Source organism: Mytilus californianus, unplaced genomic scaffold, assembly GCF_021869535.1.
Source record: "Mytilus californianus isolate M0D057914Y unplaced genomic scaffold, xbMytCali1.0.p SCAF_3, whole genome shotgun sequence".
Lineage (NCBI taxonomy): Eukaryota > Metazoa > Mollusca > Bivalvia > Mytilida > Mytilidae > Mytilus > Mytilus californianus.
In genome coordinates this window covers 77,872,795-77,888,209 of record NW_026262679.1, presented here as the reverse complement: position 1 = coordinate 77,888,209, position 15,415 = coordinate 77,872,795, and the positions used below count along the sequence as shown (strand labels likewise).

At 31.5% G+C, this 15,415-nt stretch overlaps 1 protein-coding gene across 1 annotated transcript in view; it reads left to right on the top strand.

Moving 5' to 3' along the window:
- The first annotated feature begins 717 nt into the window (after positions 1–717).
- LOC127735114 (probable G-protein coupled receptor 139) overlaps positions 718–15,415 on the top strand; it is a 98,806-nt gene continuing 84,108 nt past the window's right edge. Inside the window, exon 1 of the mRNA XM_052245203.1 lies at positions 718–844. The gene's annotated coding sequence lies outside the window, so the exon portion shown is untranslated. The remainder of the gene's footprint in view (positions 845–15,415) is intronic.

The window sequence follows — 15,415 nt, the reverse complement described above, 5'->3', positions numbered from 1 at the left end:
TTTGTCTTCGATTCCTCCTGTGGCAAATATTTCAAGTATTTGGGACGAAAACAAATTCATAATAATTAAATAGGCAGGTCACAGTCTGAAATATGGGTCTACTATGTTGAGCATTGTGAAATTTAAACTGCCTCCTCAAAAAGATGGTGTATTGGATATGAACGCCTATCTTTAACATAGTCTTTTCTGCAGGATGGGAAAATCCATATGACCACATTTCTACACCAAGTCTATATATTTTTCTATTTTATTCCGGAAATGTATATAATATTTGCAGCTGCAAGTCATTCGAAAAAAATATCTATCTATAAATCAAAAGTTTAGACATGGAATCTATTGGCCTATTTTAACATTTACAACGTCCATCAATTAAGTTGTAATTTATGGACGCCATCCTAAATAATCCAAACTGCCCACGCGGTATAACTTAGTTTCTCAATAAGTAATTAGTAGCGAAACCCAACCTGCTCCTTTGCCACATTCTGTTTTTATCGCATTCTCTGTGCTTTGTTTGTACCAAATATGAAACTATCCGTATTTTAAATAAAGTTTAACCCGACCTTATCTACAGATTATAAATAAACAATCGAGTGTTAGTCGTATTTCATTTTTCTTTGCTACCTTATATTATTTTAATACCACCATATATAGAATATCTATTTTTATTGCGCATGCTTGACACATCGTCAAAATCTACTGCACCGATTATCTATATTATATAAATGAAAATCGGTGTGATTTCTCTTTGATAAGGAAGTGATTACAATTTATCAGATGACAATCTTTTTACCTTATTTTATGATTATGTAACGTTTTTGTCAGTTTTTGGATTAAAATGCTAGTGGTAAGTAACTTTTTCAGATATAAATGACTTTTTTTTTCTCCAATTTAAGTTAGTAATATTAGTTTTTAGATGTAATCATGTGCCACCGTGACATAGAAATACAATTTATTTTAAATTTAATTTAATGTCACTTGTCAAACATTATATAAAATGACAGAAGCCTTTTTATGATGAATATTGATTTTATTTATTCTTAAATTAAATGTTCGTGTTTTTGGAGTATTCTCTCATTTGGTTAATTGAGATAAAATTTGATAATTAGAACAAATCCCCTCACTGTGTAAAAAAACTTTTGCTGATTATAGTATTGATTGTATCATTTGATATTGAATTGCCGAATTTAAAGAAGAGTACTTGCAATTATTCAAGGTAAGTCAATACTCTCTATCGATACAAAGGTAATACTAATTCATCAAATTAGTATATTGGTGCTTGATTTACGCTGTTAAATACACCCAACACTTTCTTCTTAACTATTGTCAAACCCTACCTTCGAACCATTCAACAGGGTTTATTTGTTTGAATGGTGACACAAATAAGCTTTATTGCGTATTCGTTGATTTTAATACCTATATTGTTTAAATATAGAGATTATATAAAAATAAGGAAACGTGGTATCACTAAAAATCAAAGAACAAAGGATAAGGACGATATCATGTTTTGTACCTCAGACTATACAATGCATGGTATCGGTTTCTTTCAAAATAAAATTTGAATTCTGCAAACGATTTGGTTTGTAAATTTCCGAAATATTAAGAAAAGTATACACCTTTGATGACAATATACATTAGGTACACGAATTTTCCATATTAACATAACATACAAGGTATGCAAGTGCAAACGATAAAAAGATAAAACGACAACCAAAAAGGATTTATCTGTGAAATTGATATTATCGTGTTGAAGAATACACATCGAAATTCGACACCAAAAGCATAGTGTATGCATAAAAACGTCATGCCGCATGTAACAATCAGTGGAGATTGTACAACACGTCGTGCATATTAAATATCAATTTCATACTTTTCATAAAAATGGCTCCGTGTTGAAGACCGTACTTTGACCTATAATGGTTTATTTTTATTAATTTTGACTTGGATGGAGAGTTGTCTCATTGGCACTCATACCACATCTTCTTATATCTAAGCACTTACTCCGCAAACACTCCTTTACTTTTCCAGTGACAGACACGTTTTTTCTAACTCTCACCAGTTTAAGTTTTGAATATCTTTTTAAATGGTTTATTTGTTAACTCATTGGATACACATGAAATATTGTTCATTTGATAATAAGCAAGCAACAATTTCACAATCAAATGATTATGCCAATATAAGTGAGACTGATCACCTCAAAAATGAACACAAGCATGTATTGGTTCAATTGAAAATTTGATTTCTGGTAATGTAGGAATAAATAGATAACTATCTGACGACTGGTATTAGTATTTCAATTATTTCACACCCGTATAATGTCTCAATGGTACAGTCATTATATGAATAACCTTTATATTATTAAAGTTTTCAGATTTTCTACAGTAACGTTGAAAAAAATATACGCTAGTCATATAACTTTTAAAAAAATGTCGCCTTGACGTATTTTGCTAACTTTCGTGATAGAGACTATTTCGCGTCGCCTGACGAATGGTGCAGAATGCGAAACATAGGGATACTAATCTGGCGGCGGCGTTAACTTAATATTTCAGAAGGTAGATGACCTGGATACTTTACATCCTGCATACAGATGCCTTATGTTCTGGCGTTTCCGTCTAACATATGTGCGTTGTCCTTGACCTCATTTTCATGGTTACGCAACTGCTTAAAATACTATACTTTTTATCATGTGATTTTCTCACTTACTGTGAATAATACAGCAACTATATTTGGTTCGTAGTATCATTGTAAGTTATATATGTCTGCCAGCTATGGTTCCAATGAATTTCGTCTCATTTCATTGATCAGTGATCAACGTTAAGTTTTTATGGTTAGATCCGTTTCTCAGATACTATAAGCAATAGGTAAACTATTTGGTATAAGAAATGATTGTAAGGTGTGCATTGCTATCTAGTTTGATTGATTTGACCTTTACCATTTTCATGGTTAATTTGTCAATGTTAAGTTTTAGTGGAAAGGTCCGTTTCTTGGATACTATAAGCAAAATGTTATCTACATTTGATGTAAGGAAAGATTGTAAGATGTATATGTACATTTCAGGCAAAGATCATCTAACCTTGATCTCATTTTTATGGTTCATTGGTCACCGATAAGTCTCGCGATTAGGGCCGTTTCTCAGATACTTTATGTGCAATTGGTCATCTAAAGTTGATGTATGTAATGATCGTAAGATGTAAATGTCCACCTGACTTTTTCTTCATTTTGATGATTCATTAGTCAATGTTAAGTTTGTGTTATTGTGTCTGTTTCTCAGATACTGTAATTAAGGTGTGTGTATGTGTCATCTGACCTCAGTTTCATGACTCATTGATATTTAGATTTATATGACACCTCTAATACAGCCTTGATCATAAGGACTTTAATCATTAAATTCAATCATGATCAGTAAAGCAGACGAGAATTTTCTGCGTGTACACTCTAGTCTGTGTGTGTGCATCTGTCATATGGTGTAGGACGATCTAAGTTAGAGAAGTCCACTCAAATCGGGAAAATTAACAAAAAAGTGGAAACATGTTCTTCGAATAATTGCTCATAGGTTATTTTACAAAAAGATTTATATACTTCGTCAACCACTGCTTAGTCTAATAACTTGTTGTTTTGAGTGGTTAATAGATGAACTTAAGATCTCTTGAAGAATAACAACGATGTATTATCACCTAACCTTGAATGCCATTACCATATTGTAGCTGTAAGTGGAACTGCTTAAAGCTCTATTTGAATTATTTTAAGAAAAGTTCAGAAGGTTATAACATTATATTGTCAAGTACCTTTACATCTGCCGTCACGTCTCATCCTTTGTTATTTCCTGTTTGGATTGACCAGTTTGTTTTTATGGCATTTAGGGACGTACATTGATTTGACCAGCTTGCTTTTATGGCTTTTGGGAACTTACATTAGTTTCCTTTCGTATATTGAATAAATTCCAAAAATAACATAATTATCTATGAATAAGTCGAGAAACGAAAAAAATATAATGCAGTACACGATCCGTATCTGCTTTAATGATTTGATTATAACACCGTTTTTCATGGCTTTGTACTGAATAATTGAATTCAAAATAGCATTTTATCGAAATAACCTATTATATTTGACATATATATATTTGTCTTTCTGAAAAAAGTAAAACGATTAAAATTATTAATGTCAATTTACATCAGTTAAGGGGAAAGATAGACGCTTCATTCGTTACGTTGTACCTTATTATCCAAATTCGCGAAAATACTTGTTGATGACGTCTTATCTGCACTCGTCATGTGAGGTCTGTTTGCATGAATACAATAAAAATTAGAGCATTGAAAATCATTAGCAGCTTGAAAAAGATAAACAAAAATCAATAGAAAACAACATTTTCTTGGATGCGATGAACCTGAATTTCAACACAATGCACCTTAATTTCAACACCCGTTAATTATTAATTAGCCTGTTTTTTTTCAAAAGCTCATTATTCTAAATTTCAAAAATGTGTTTCATGTTCAAACTAAAAAAATCTTCAATTGTCGACAGATCTAATAAGAGTTACAATGCTTAAAATGTTTATCAAAGAAGTAAGCGCATCGTTTTTGCAAAATAATTCTTAGATGTTATTTTTTAAAACAACGTATTTGACGTGGACTATCTATTTCTTCAAAGAACTATCTTATAAAATGAAATGAAGCATTTCCCCTCATTACAAAATGGATAGCAACCGGTTTTTTCTTTTTGTAAGTTGATCCCGTGTTTTACGTTTTATCCTTTCGTGTGAGTTTAAGTCATTTTGTGTGGAAATGAAATGGCCAATAACAGTCGTTGCATTGTTTACAATGTCTTAAAAGTAAGTGTAAAAAAAAACATAAGTGAAAAGCAAAAGTTACTTATAAGCTGGCCGGTACATGTGGAACTTTGATTGCCTGTTCTCGCTAATCGGTTTTTTTTATATACCCAAGAAAGACTTGAATGCATCTTTTCGTCGTAATGCAGTGAATAACCAAAAAGGGTATCCGATACACACGAGATTGTAATAAGATATTCCTGCAATTATGATAAATTCTAATTTCGAAAACACTAAAACTTCTACATGTAAATATAAAAATAAGAAGATGTGGTATGGTTGCCAATGAGACAACTCTCCACCAGAAACAAAATGACATAGAAGTTAACAACTATGGGTTACCGTACGGTCTTCAACAATGAGCACAACCCATACCGCATAGTCAGCTATAAAAGGTCCTGAAATGACAAATGTAAAACAATTCAAACGAGAAATTTAACGGCCTGATTTATTAACAAAACAATAAAACGAAAAACAAATATGATATACAGCAACAAAGTTAACGACAACCACTGAATTACATGGTCCTGACTTGGACAGTCACATACAGAATGTGGCGGGGTTAACATGTCTGCTAACGCCAAACCATCCCCTAACCTGGGACAGTGGTGTAATAGTACAACATAAGAACAAACTACAAATCAGTTGAAAAGGGCTTAACTCATCAGATCGATACAAAGCACATAACAACCCTATCAAAAACACAAAAGACGTCAAGTACAGATCTGAAGGTACTCACAGTTACGGGAAGCTAGTTCAAAGCCAATAACAACAAATACAAAATCATATGTCTACAACTAAAGTCGAATTTAGATAATCTCGGATGTTTCGTCTTTGTTTTTATGCTCCAAAATGTTGTATGTAATTGTCTTCCAAAACTGACAAAGGTTACATGATAAAAAATAAAATTAAAAAATCGATATCAAACATTTACATTACTCTCATATCAACTTGAGCATGTTTGGAGACATTTTTATTGTGATAAATGTGGCAATGTTCAGAGGTGTCGAATGTGACAATAACAAATTGACAACAGGGAAAATATCTGAAAAGCGTTGAGATAAAAATCGCCATACAAGTTTGAAATTCACCTAATGGTACCATGATAATAAGACTTATCCTGACAGCATTGAGTTGCACAGCATATGAAATATATATTAAAGCCAAGGCTAACTAATATATAATAGCTTTGGAGTTTTAACCCTCTGCCACTTTTATCTGTTAAATCAACTAATTGGCAAACAAAAAGATACAATTAAAATTATTATTTTATTTCCAATAGAGTACCCATTATGGGCAAAATCAGTACAACGATTAGTATATTAAACAATTATAATATAGATAATACAAAAAGAAGAAAAAAACAACTCAAACATGAGATAAAATATGAGTTGATAATATAACCATATAAACCATAATGTTCAGTGTTCGTTGATCATGCACCAGAAGCAGTATCATATCCATTATGAAATAAGCTTTTAAGATGCATATGAAAAAATATAATTGACAAATATGTATATGTATAACATGTCTTAATTTTTTGCCAGACAATTGATTTAAGCAGTGAGAGTATATCGTCATGTAAAAGTACTAAATCAAAGTTCACAACTGACAAGGAAATCCTTCGGTTTTATCTGACATAAAAAGAAGGATTCTTATTTCCGCTTGATGAAGACATTGTATAACAAACAGACTCAAGTTTATGAGTTCTGGGGCAAAAACGACGTTCATCACATAATTTTTCATGCTGTTTTGTTGTTGAAAGTTTATTTATTGCTTACTTTATTTCATTTCAACCTAGTATCATTTTGTTGTCACGTTTTCCAAAAAAAGGTCTTGTCTTTATGGTCCATGCAATATATCTGATTAAAAGGAGATGTGATTATACGTCAAAAACCATAAGAGGTCAACAAACGGTCTTCAACAATAGTCAAATGTCAATACAGTATGTCAAATTCTAAATCTCCCGACGTTGGAAAAATAGCGCGTATAACTATGTTTAACAAAGACTATTAAAGATCTGGGCCCGTATACATAAAACCACTTAAAGTTAAGAAATCCATTCGTAGTACTAATTTATCGTTGGACATGTAGAAAAATCCGTCCGTTCGGAACAAATCTTAACTTAAGTAGCTTCATGCATACGGGCCCAGCCTTCTATACAAAAGTACCAAAATATGAAATCCTTGTTTGTTCATGGCTGTTATGACTTAAATCTATAACGAATAACAAAATCTGAAAAAAAAGACTTTTTCAGTTTTATATGTAATTTATTGTATATCGCTTGCACGTGTTCTTTCAAAAACATGTATTAATATCTATTAAAGATAGTATCAAAGTGTAACGATGAATTCGACACAAGTGCCTGTATTAATCTTTCTGCATCATGTTGAAGCCGCGAAGTCTTTTATTGGTTCATCCTTGAACATCTTTAATACAGTAACTGTTCCACGGGAAAACATCAATACAATAGCTAGTTTCTTCGGTCTATATGAATAGGTCTCGTAACGAGTAAGAAGTGGATATCTCTTGATATCAACTAGAGTAATTTACTTTCAATATCATAATAGATATAAATGTATAGTACATCAAAGTTTCGGAGCGTGAGCTTGGATTTTTTTATACATGTATTTAATAAGTATCGGGGAAAACATGTATAGATTTTTCATATGAAATGTACGGGAGAAAGTTAGACTATAATTACAAAAATATATTGAAAATAACAACAATATTTTACCAAAAGAGACTAAGTATTTTAAAAATGTGAAGAAATATCGGAGTGCTAGCAAAAAAAAACCAGGGGTTACGAAATGTGATGCATAATATGGTGCTTTCAATAAACCCGAGGGGTTACAAAATGTGAAGAAAACCTTGAAATCAAGCAATCAACTTTCAGTCAACGCTGAGCGTCGTCATTATCCTTCTGTTCGGAACATGTATGATTTAATTGATACATCGCTACGGTTATTTCAGAAACACAATGGTTGTTCCTTTAATTCATGTGATTTCTGTCTCCCATGAATAGTAAGCCACTGTTCTTTTTTCAACTGTATTTAGAACATGCGTATGTCAGCGTATCTCTTTACTACCAACATTACCAAGTGAAACTTTATTCTGATGTTACTTTTTGCCTTAATATCCACCCAATAATGATCTATGTTCGTTCTTTATTATTGAAATATATTTTACAATAACAACAACCCCTAGGAAATTTAATTATGTAGTTGAAAGTTTACTCCAATCAAATATTGTGTATACGCGTTTTATATTCTCATATTCATTTGTTTCAGAAACTTTCACGGTTGTTTTTTCTTTATTTCGGTTGTTGTTGTCTTTCATTGTTGCTTATGTACTTTGTCTATATGCCATTTTGTGTTACTTTGTTGTAACAGTTATTTGTTTTTATAGTGATTAAGATGTTTACTGCTGAACCCCAATTTTTGACGTTTTTACCTATTATGGCTGTTTGTTTTGCTCACACAATGTTGTCAATATAATGGAATTCTATGCGACTGTCATATAAGTGAGAGGTTTAGCTAGCTATAAAACCAAGTTTAATCCACCATTTTCAACATAAGGAAATGCCTGTACCAAGTCAGGAATATGACAGTTGTTTTCCAGTCGTTAGATGTGTTTGAGCTTTTAATTTTGCCATTTTATAAAGGACTTTCCGTTTTGAATTTCCCTTGGAGTTCGGTATTTTTATTATTTTACTTTTTTTTTCGTATTCTATCTTTATATAGTAGAGGGTCGGGCATTTTCATTTTAATTCGATAATTCAACTTAAACAAAATATCTTCTAGCTCATTTTTTTGCTTAAATGAATTACCATTTTGTATTTCTCTTTGATCTCTCATAAGTTTTTATGAAATTAACCTGTAACGTAACGTCTAATTTAATCTGAAACTGACTCTTTTTTTATTTCATTTGGTTAAATGATCTTAACGGACTTAACTGCCATCAACTACTGCACCCCATTGTTCCAGTTTTATCCCAAAACTTATTAAAGCCTCATTACTTCAGCAACTCTTAAAGATCAAAGATTGCGAAGTTTTTGTTACTTCAAAGTCATTAGTCTACCTGGAAAAAAAACGATATGTCGGTGTTTCACTGCCTTTGTTTTAAGAGAAATACAAATTTCATTTTTGGAACGTCAATTGTGTTTGCACATCCAAGATTGTAAATCTTAATATTGTTGTATTTTTCAGATCATATCTTTCTTTGACCTACAAATCGATGGTTCACAAAAGATAAAACAGAAATTTAACAAAAATATTGTGATAAGAAAAATATAACAAGGAAAGAGAAAAAATTACGAGATCCATTAAGTATCAAGTGAATTTTTAGTCATATATTAAAACTGTCTTAATTCTCTACCAGACAATTGATTTGAGCAGTAACTGTTACAGAATATGATAACGTAAAAGCAATAATTTAAATTTCATAACCGACAAGGAAGTCCTCCTGTTTTCAGTGACATTAAAAAATCAAAATTTTTATGACCCAGACTCATGTTTTATGTGTTTTGAGACACATAGACAGTGTGTGTTCATTTATTACATATTTTGTCATGCTATTTTTTTTATAATAATGTTTAGATCAAAGACCCAAATGGCCAGGTTGCACAGAATGTTTCTTAAACAACGAGGAATGGTATACAACGAACATTTAGATACTAATATATTTGGGGGACGGATAAGGCCATTTCTCGTTTTTGCCTTTTTAGTCTTTCATATTTTAAAGGGCGAAAACTGGCGCGAAATCGTTTTCGACTTTGCGCAACTTCATTATGTTTGTAATATTTATGTGAAGTTTAAAGGTTAAAGGTTCATAACTGCCGGAGTTGATTACACTAAATTTAGTACCGTATTCAAAATGCATGTTTCAGTTGACTATGCGGTATGGGATTTATCCATTGTTGAAGACCGTACGGTAACCTATAGTTGTTAATTTCTGTGTCCTTTAGTATCTTGTGGAGAGTTGTCTCATTGGCAATCATACCAGATCTTCTTATTTTTATATGTTGCTGAAAAATTACTTAGTTTCCATGCAGAATAATTTGGGTAATACCGGAGTACTTCAATATATGCGTAATCTTTCTGTGAAATTTCAAGGACTTTGGTTGAAAACTGAAGGAGGCGTTAGCTACACAAAATAGGTACCATGCACTTTTCTCTGAAACATCGATCTTGTTAACAGCCGTCAAATCCCGCTTAAACTGAATAGCTTTTGTTCCAATGGAATTTATGTTTGATATCTCATAACAATGACATTTACCTATATTCAAAATACCAATTTATCCTAAAACGGACAATGTTCATACTACAATTTGTAAATGAATCTTAACGGACTTACTGCCATCACCTAATGTACTCTATTGTTCTAGTTTTTTCCTAAACTAATTCAAGCCTCATTACACGCAGATCTTTACATTCAATACACGACCACAAGCAAACTCTCTAGATTCCCTCAATACTACTTACAGTCACAGCTATTATTTCATTTTTTGCTCCGGTTGTTTTTTATTTTGTAATAAAAAAAGGATTTTGTCATATCCCCCCGTGGAAGTTTGTCAAAACAGAAAGAATTCGTTTGTACCAGTTGTAGTTGCTGTACCTTTCAAACGGAACCACTCTTGGAGTTTCCCATAGCAAAAAACAACATCGACTTTGATATTCCGAAAATTTGGAATTGGAAATGTTTTCAAGTCAAACAACCCTCACAAGGTATTACTTTGATTTGTATAATGCAAAACTTAACATAATTTCTTATAAACTAAAGTTTACAACAAAGAGAATTTTAATTTAGGCACTTTTGCGTTGACATGAAATATCATTGATATGTTCCATTTTTGTAAAACCACTGCTTACAAACCGCAGAAATATCCGAAACACTAAAGTTCAACTACCAGTAGGCGTAGATTTCCATAGCCGTATTCAACATTTCTGAATTTTCGGCTTTTATTGCTCTTCGTATTTGATTTGATATTCTAACTATTTTGAATTGAGCGTTTTGTGAGTCTTATATAAACGAAACGCGCGTCTGGCGATGCAAATTACAAACCTGTGATCTTTGCTGAGATTTAAGGGTTACTATCTGTTAGGCAGGGGAGATCGTTTGGAGACAAATGTTGATAACATCTCGTAAGAACCTTACTCCATATCCCATATTCGGCTTACCCAATTATTTCCCATCATAAAAATTATCACATTATACAGTAACAATGTTAATGTATAATTCGCATATGACAAGTTTTCTATAAATATGTTATCTTCGAGATTAATATAAAAGAAACAGCCTAAAAATAGAGATGTAATAAAATTAAACGGAACAGATTACGCAATAACCATTACCAATTCGTCATGTTTGGGTATCAGATGAAATAAAATAGTCTCGGGAGTTTTCATAAAGACTATTTGATGATCCCAATCTACATTTATCGACTTCCAATCTAAATCTTGGCTCTCAATTAGTTATATCTGAGTGAATATGCTGTAATGCATTCCTAATTTTCATTTATTTGTTCCAGTCAATATGAATAATATCTGTTTTAGTATCTCATATGTTTCTTGTACTTCTATTGTTATGAACATGTCAAAATCCCTAAAAATCATAACTTTAATTTGACAGTTGTTTATGATGAATTCGGCTGTTTTTGTAAAACACTGTCATATTTTGAATTCCTTACTGTAATCATTTGCGAAAAAAAAGATTTTATTCATCTGCAAAATATTAAAATCCTTGTTATTTAAAATCTTCAAACAATTTCAGAAATGGAAATCGAGTATAAGAATTTCTGTTGAAAAGTTTGTTTTTTTCTTGTACTTCTGTCATGTACTTTTACAAGAAAAATGTTCATATTAATCTTTTCGTCTTTTTTCTACAATGTCTGTCTTTCGATTTATGATTCTGATTGCCTCATTGCTTCTTACTAATCTGTAATTAGGTGTGTGCATTGCAAACAACATTTACTATACGATGCATTTGTTATTCTGTATTGCGTTTATTTTAAAGTCATAAAATAAGCTCATCACGATTATGTCTGTAATGTCAACTATACAATAAACAATTAATGGTATTTATACTTCGTGATTTCTTTAAACATTCAGTTTGGATATCTCTCTCGTCTTGTCTTCCAATCCCAACAATCAACAATCTTTCCTGAATAAATATTTTAGGTTTCAGGGTTAATAGTTTACTGATATCCTTAAAGGTCTACCCGAAATATCCTCGTGCTGAATTGGTATGTATTCGGCTAATCAAATCAAATCTTTAAATTTACTGCTGCGTCCGGTAGTACCTGAAATATTAAAACATTTCAATACAACGAGAGCTTTGGGCTTAATTCACAATTATTACGAATTACCAGAACTCTGTTACCAGAGGTGTGCTATTATAATAACTCTTAAAGGTTCAATTTCTTTCTTGTTACCTGTTTTAAGTCGTTGGTTGAGCGGAGTTTATTGACACGATGTCATGGTAATTCTTGTTCATATGGTTATTTATGTGTGCTTCTCCTTTTGTTTTGCAGTTAAAACTGATAAAAGCATTTAATTTTTGATGTACAGGTGGTTTTGTTTTGGCAATTTTTTTTTTTGTGTCAGTCTAGAAAACTGAATGGATTGTTCATATCTCATTGGCATGTAAAATAAATGGTCTTGTGACTATGTATGTAATTCTTGCCGCTTAACGTTAAGAGCCTTCAATCTTTTGTTTTGGCGGTTCTCTACTTTGTTTACTTCACTGTCATATAATAATTATAATCTTAGCGAACATTATTTTTGCTATTTCATAAAATGACCTTCCGGTTAATCTAGGTGTTACGACCAGTATATATCTGATAAAATTTACCAAAGTTCAAGTTGGACATCACAATGTTTAGGCAATTCAACTTAATCTTACCATGATCCTGAATATGCATGAAATATTTGCCACTGGACAATATCAATCAAACATAGCCGATAAATCATCAATACTACTAAATCCAACCTCGAAAGTGATCGTTGTCTATTTAGAATATCTATCTTCTTATCTTCATATTTACCATGTTTATTTTGTTGTTTCTTTTAAATCGATTAACGAGATTTTCGCTCTTACTCATACTGAATTTTATTGCAAATATAGGGTTTGATTCAACCTACCGGCACTTTGGTATTTCATCCCAGTTTCCACAGCAATAAGTTTATGATTAAAGATTACAATAATGCTGTTGTGGTTCAATTATTATGTCTGGTATTTTTGGGGACTCAAATTCGTGTGCCTGTCTAAAGTCAGGATTCTCTTCACATGTGGTCTTTACTTACGTCTTTATGTTTTTGTTTTTAGGGAATTGGTTATTAATGACATACTAGTACTTTTGATAGTCACTCTATGTTTTTAATTACATGAATAACTATTATGAAGACCTCATTGAAACGTAGACAGACAGCTTGCTTCTTTTTTATAGTGTTCGCATGGCTGCGACTCATTCACGTATGCCCCCACATGCTGTCCTATTTCACGAGTTAAAGGGATCTTACGAACATCGTTTTCTTTAATATACATTAGAAACATTTGAAACCTGTCACAAGAAAACAGAAGTGTATTTGGGTCTGCTTGCTTCTTTCTTTTCTAGGAGCAAACATTTTCCATTTGCGATATATGTTACGCATAATTATCTTACAAGCTGTATATAGGTTTAGGGAAGAAGGTCGAAGCTATGGAGATGTACCACCATCTGTACGAGTTGACCGATCTGAACTTTCATAATAACTATTTCTTTATGCATCTTTAGAACCAACCACGTGTAATTCAATATTCGAAAGAAGGTATACAAATGATTTTTCAAAGCATTGCATGTTCTCCATTATGATTTAATTTAAACATCTTTCTCTTCATATTCACGCCAATAAGGTCGTCGAGGAGAAACGAAAGCTGAAACAGAAACACAATTACAAAAAGATATTATCGAGTTTTATTGAATGACTTGATGAAATAATCCAAAACGAATTTTAAAAAGTGCAACCTTGCAAAAGGTATATTTTAATAGCAACAGAAAACTTCAATCGTATTGATTACAACTTATTTCAGGACATTGATCAATCCTAATCCGTGAAAAATTAAATTTCATTCAGATCTTCACATTATTGAGCTCAAATGCAAAAATATTTGCCTAATGACTTTCATATATAACTGACACAAATAATATTTATCTATATATTTTCATTTGAATATGACAATATTTTCTTACTTCAACCTAATTTGAGCAAGCAAGTTAAAAAGATTTACATGTGTAGAAACACTGATGAATAGAATAAATCTTGACTTTCTTGTCTTCATGACTTAATAAATCAGCTTAAATTTATAATCATAAAACAATAAAGGTAGTAATCGAACGTTTATCTTACTAGTACTTGTGCGATATTTTTTTTAATTTCTATACGCCGATTAAATATTCATTAAAGACATTTCAATACTTGGTCCTGTTCGTAGAAGTATGGTTATTAGTTTAACCAGTCCATTTAAATCAGTTCCAAAATAGAACATCCATGGTGCCGTTGAAATATAAATAGATTACATGTAGGACATCTATATTCTAAGCCACCTGATAGAAGATTTAAGAAAAAAAAACAATCGTCAGAAACTGTAATCTAAGCACAATAACTTTTACTTGTTAACATCGACGATATCGACACCATGAATTGGTCTAATATTTAACCTTCCGCAACAGCCTCTCTTTCACAAATTAAGGAACTTGTTGTAGATGTAATATTCAACTTAAGGTATTTGATAAAAATGAAACTTCATATAGATCCACAAGTTTATGAGATGATTTTTATCAATAAACCAGGAAAGAGATACAAAATTAGTTTGAACTTTCTTTTTGGCTGAATGATTGACTTTTTGGTCCTGTTCATTGTGGAACTATAGCGGATAGCCTTGTGCCCTTGAATTTGATTGGTTTTGTTTTTCATTGCTGTATACGATATTTTTGTACATAGAAGTAAAGCCAATTCACTATAAATATATTTCACAGCAAGGCCATTTACAAAGGCTCGTTTTTTTTTACTAACATCCGAAGTATATCATGTGTGTACATTTTGATTCTTTATGCTCCTTCTGAACATTTGACTAAATCATAAATGTCTAAAGGTGACTTAAAACTACAATTTTGATCAATCGATGTATTTTTTTCGTATTTATGAATACAAACTAAATATTGTCGGCATATAAGGTATGTTTTCTCTTTCAGATGAAAACATATTACTTTTGCATCCGGATGTTTTTCAAAAATGCAACATATTAAAAATATTGTACCAAAATTGCATTCAACAACATCTTGCATCATTGAATAACATTATATATTTTTTGGATGTATGTGAAATTGGTTGGAAATCTTATAAAAACATTTTTTGACTCGGTGTTATTGTTTGAACTCTGTCAGGTTTCAATTACTTTATAATTTACCTTGTATGTGAAACATTTACTTAAGAAATAATAATTGCTCATACCTCGTGATTTTCTTTCCTGTTAATGACTGCTCTATATTAAATATTTGTAGAAGTACGGAGAAGGTAGTGGTTTCTGTATCAGCAGATAAAATACCAGATTGTG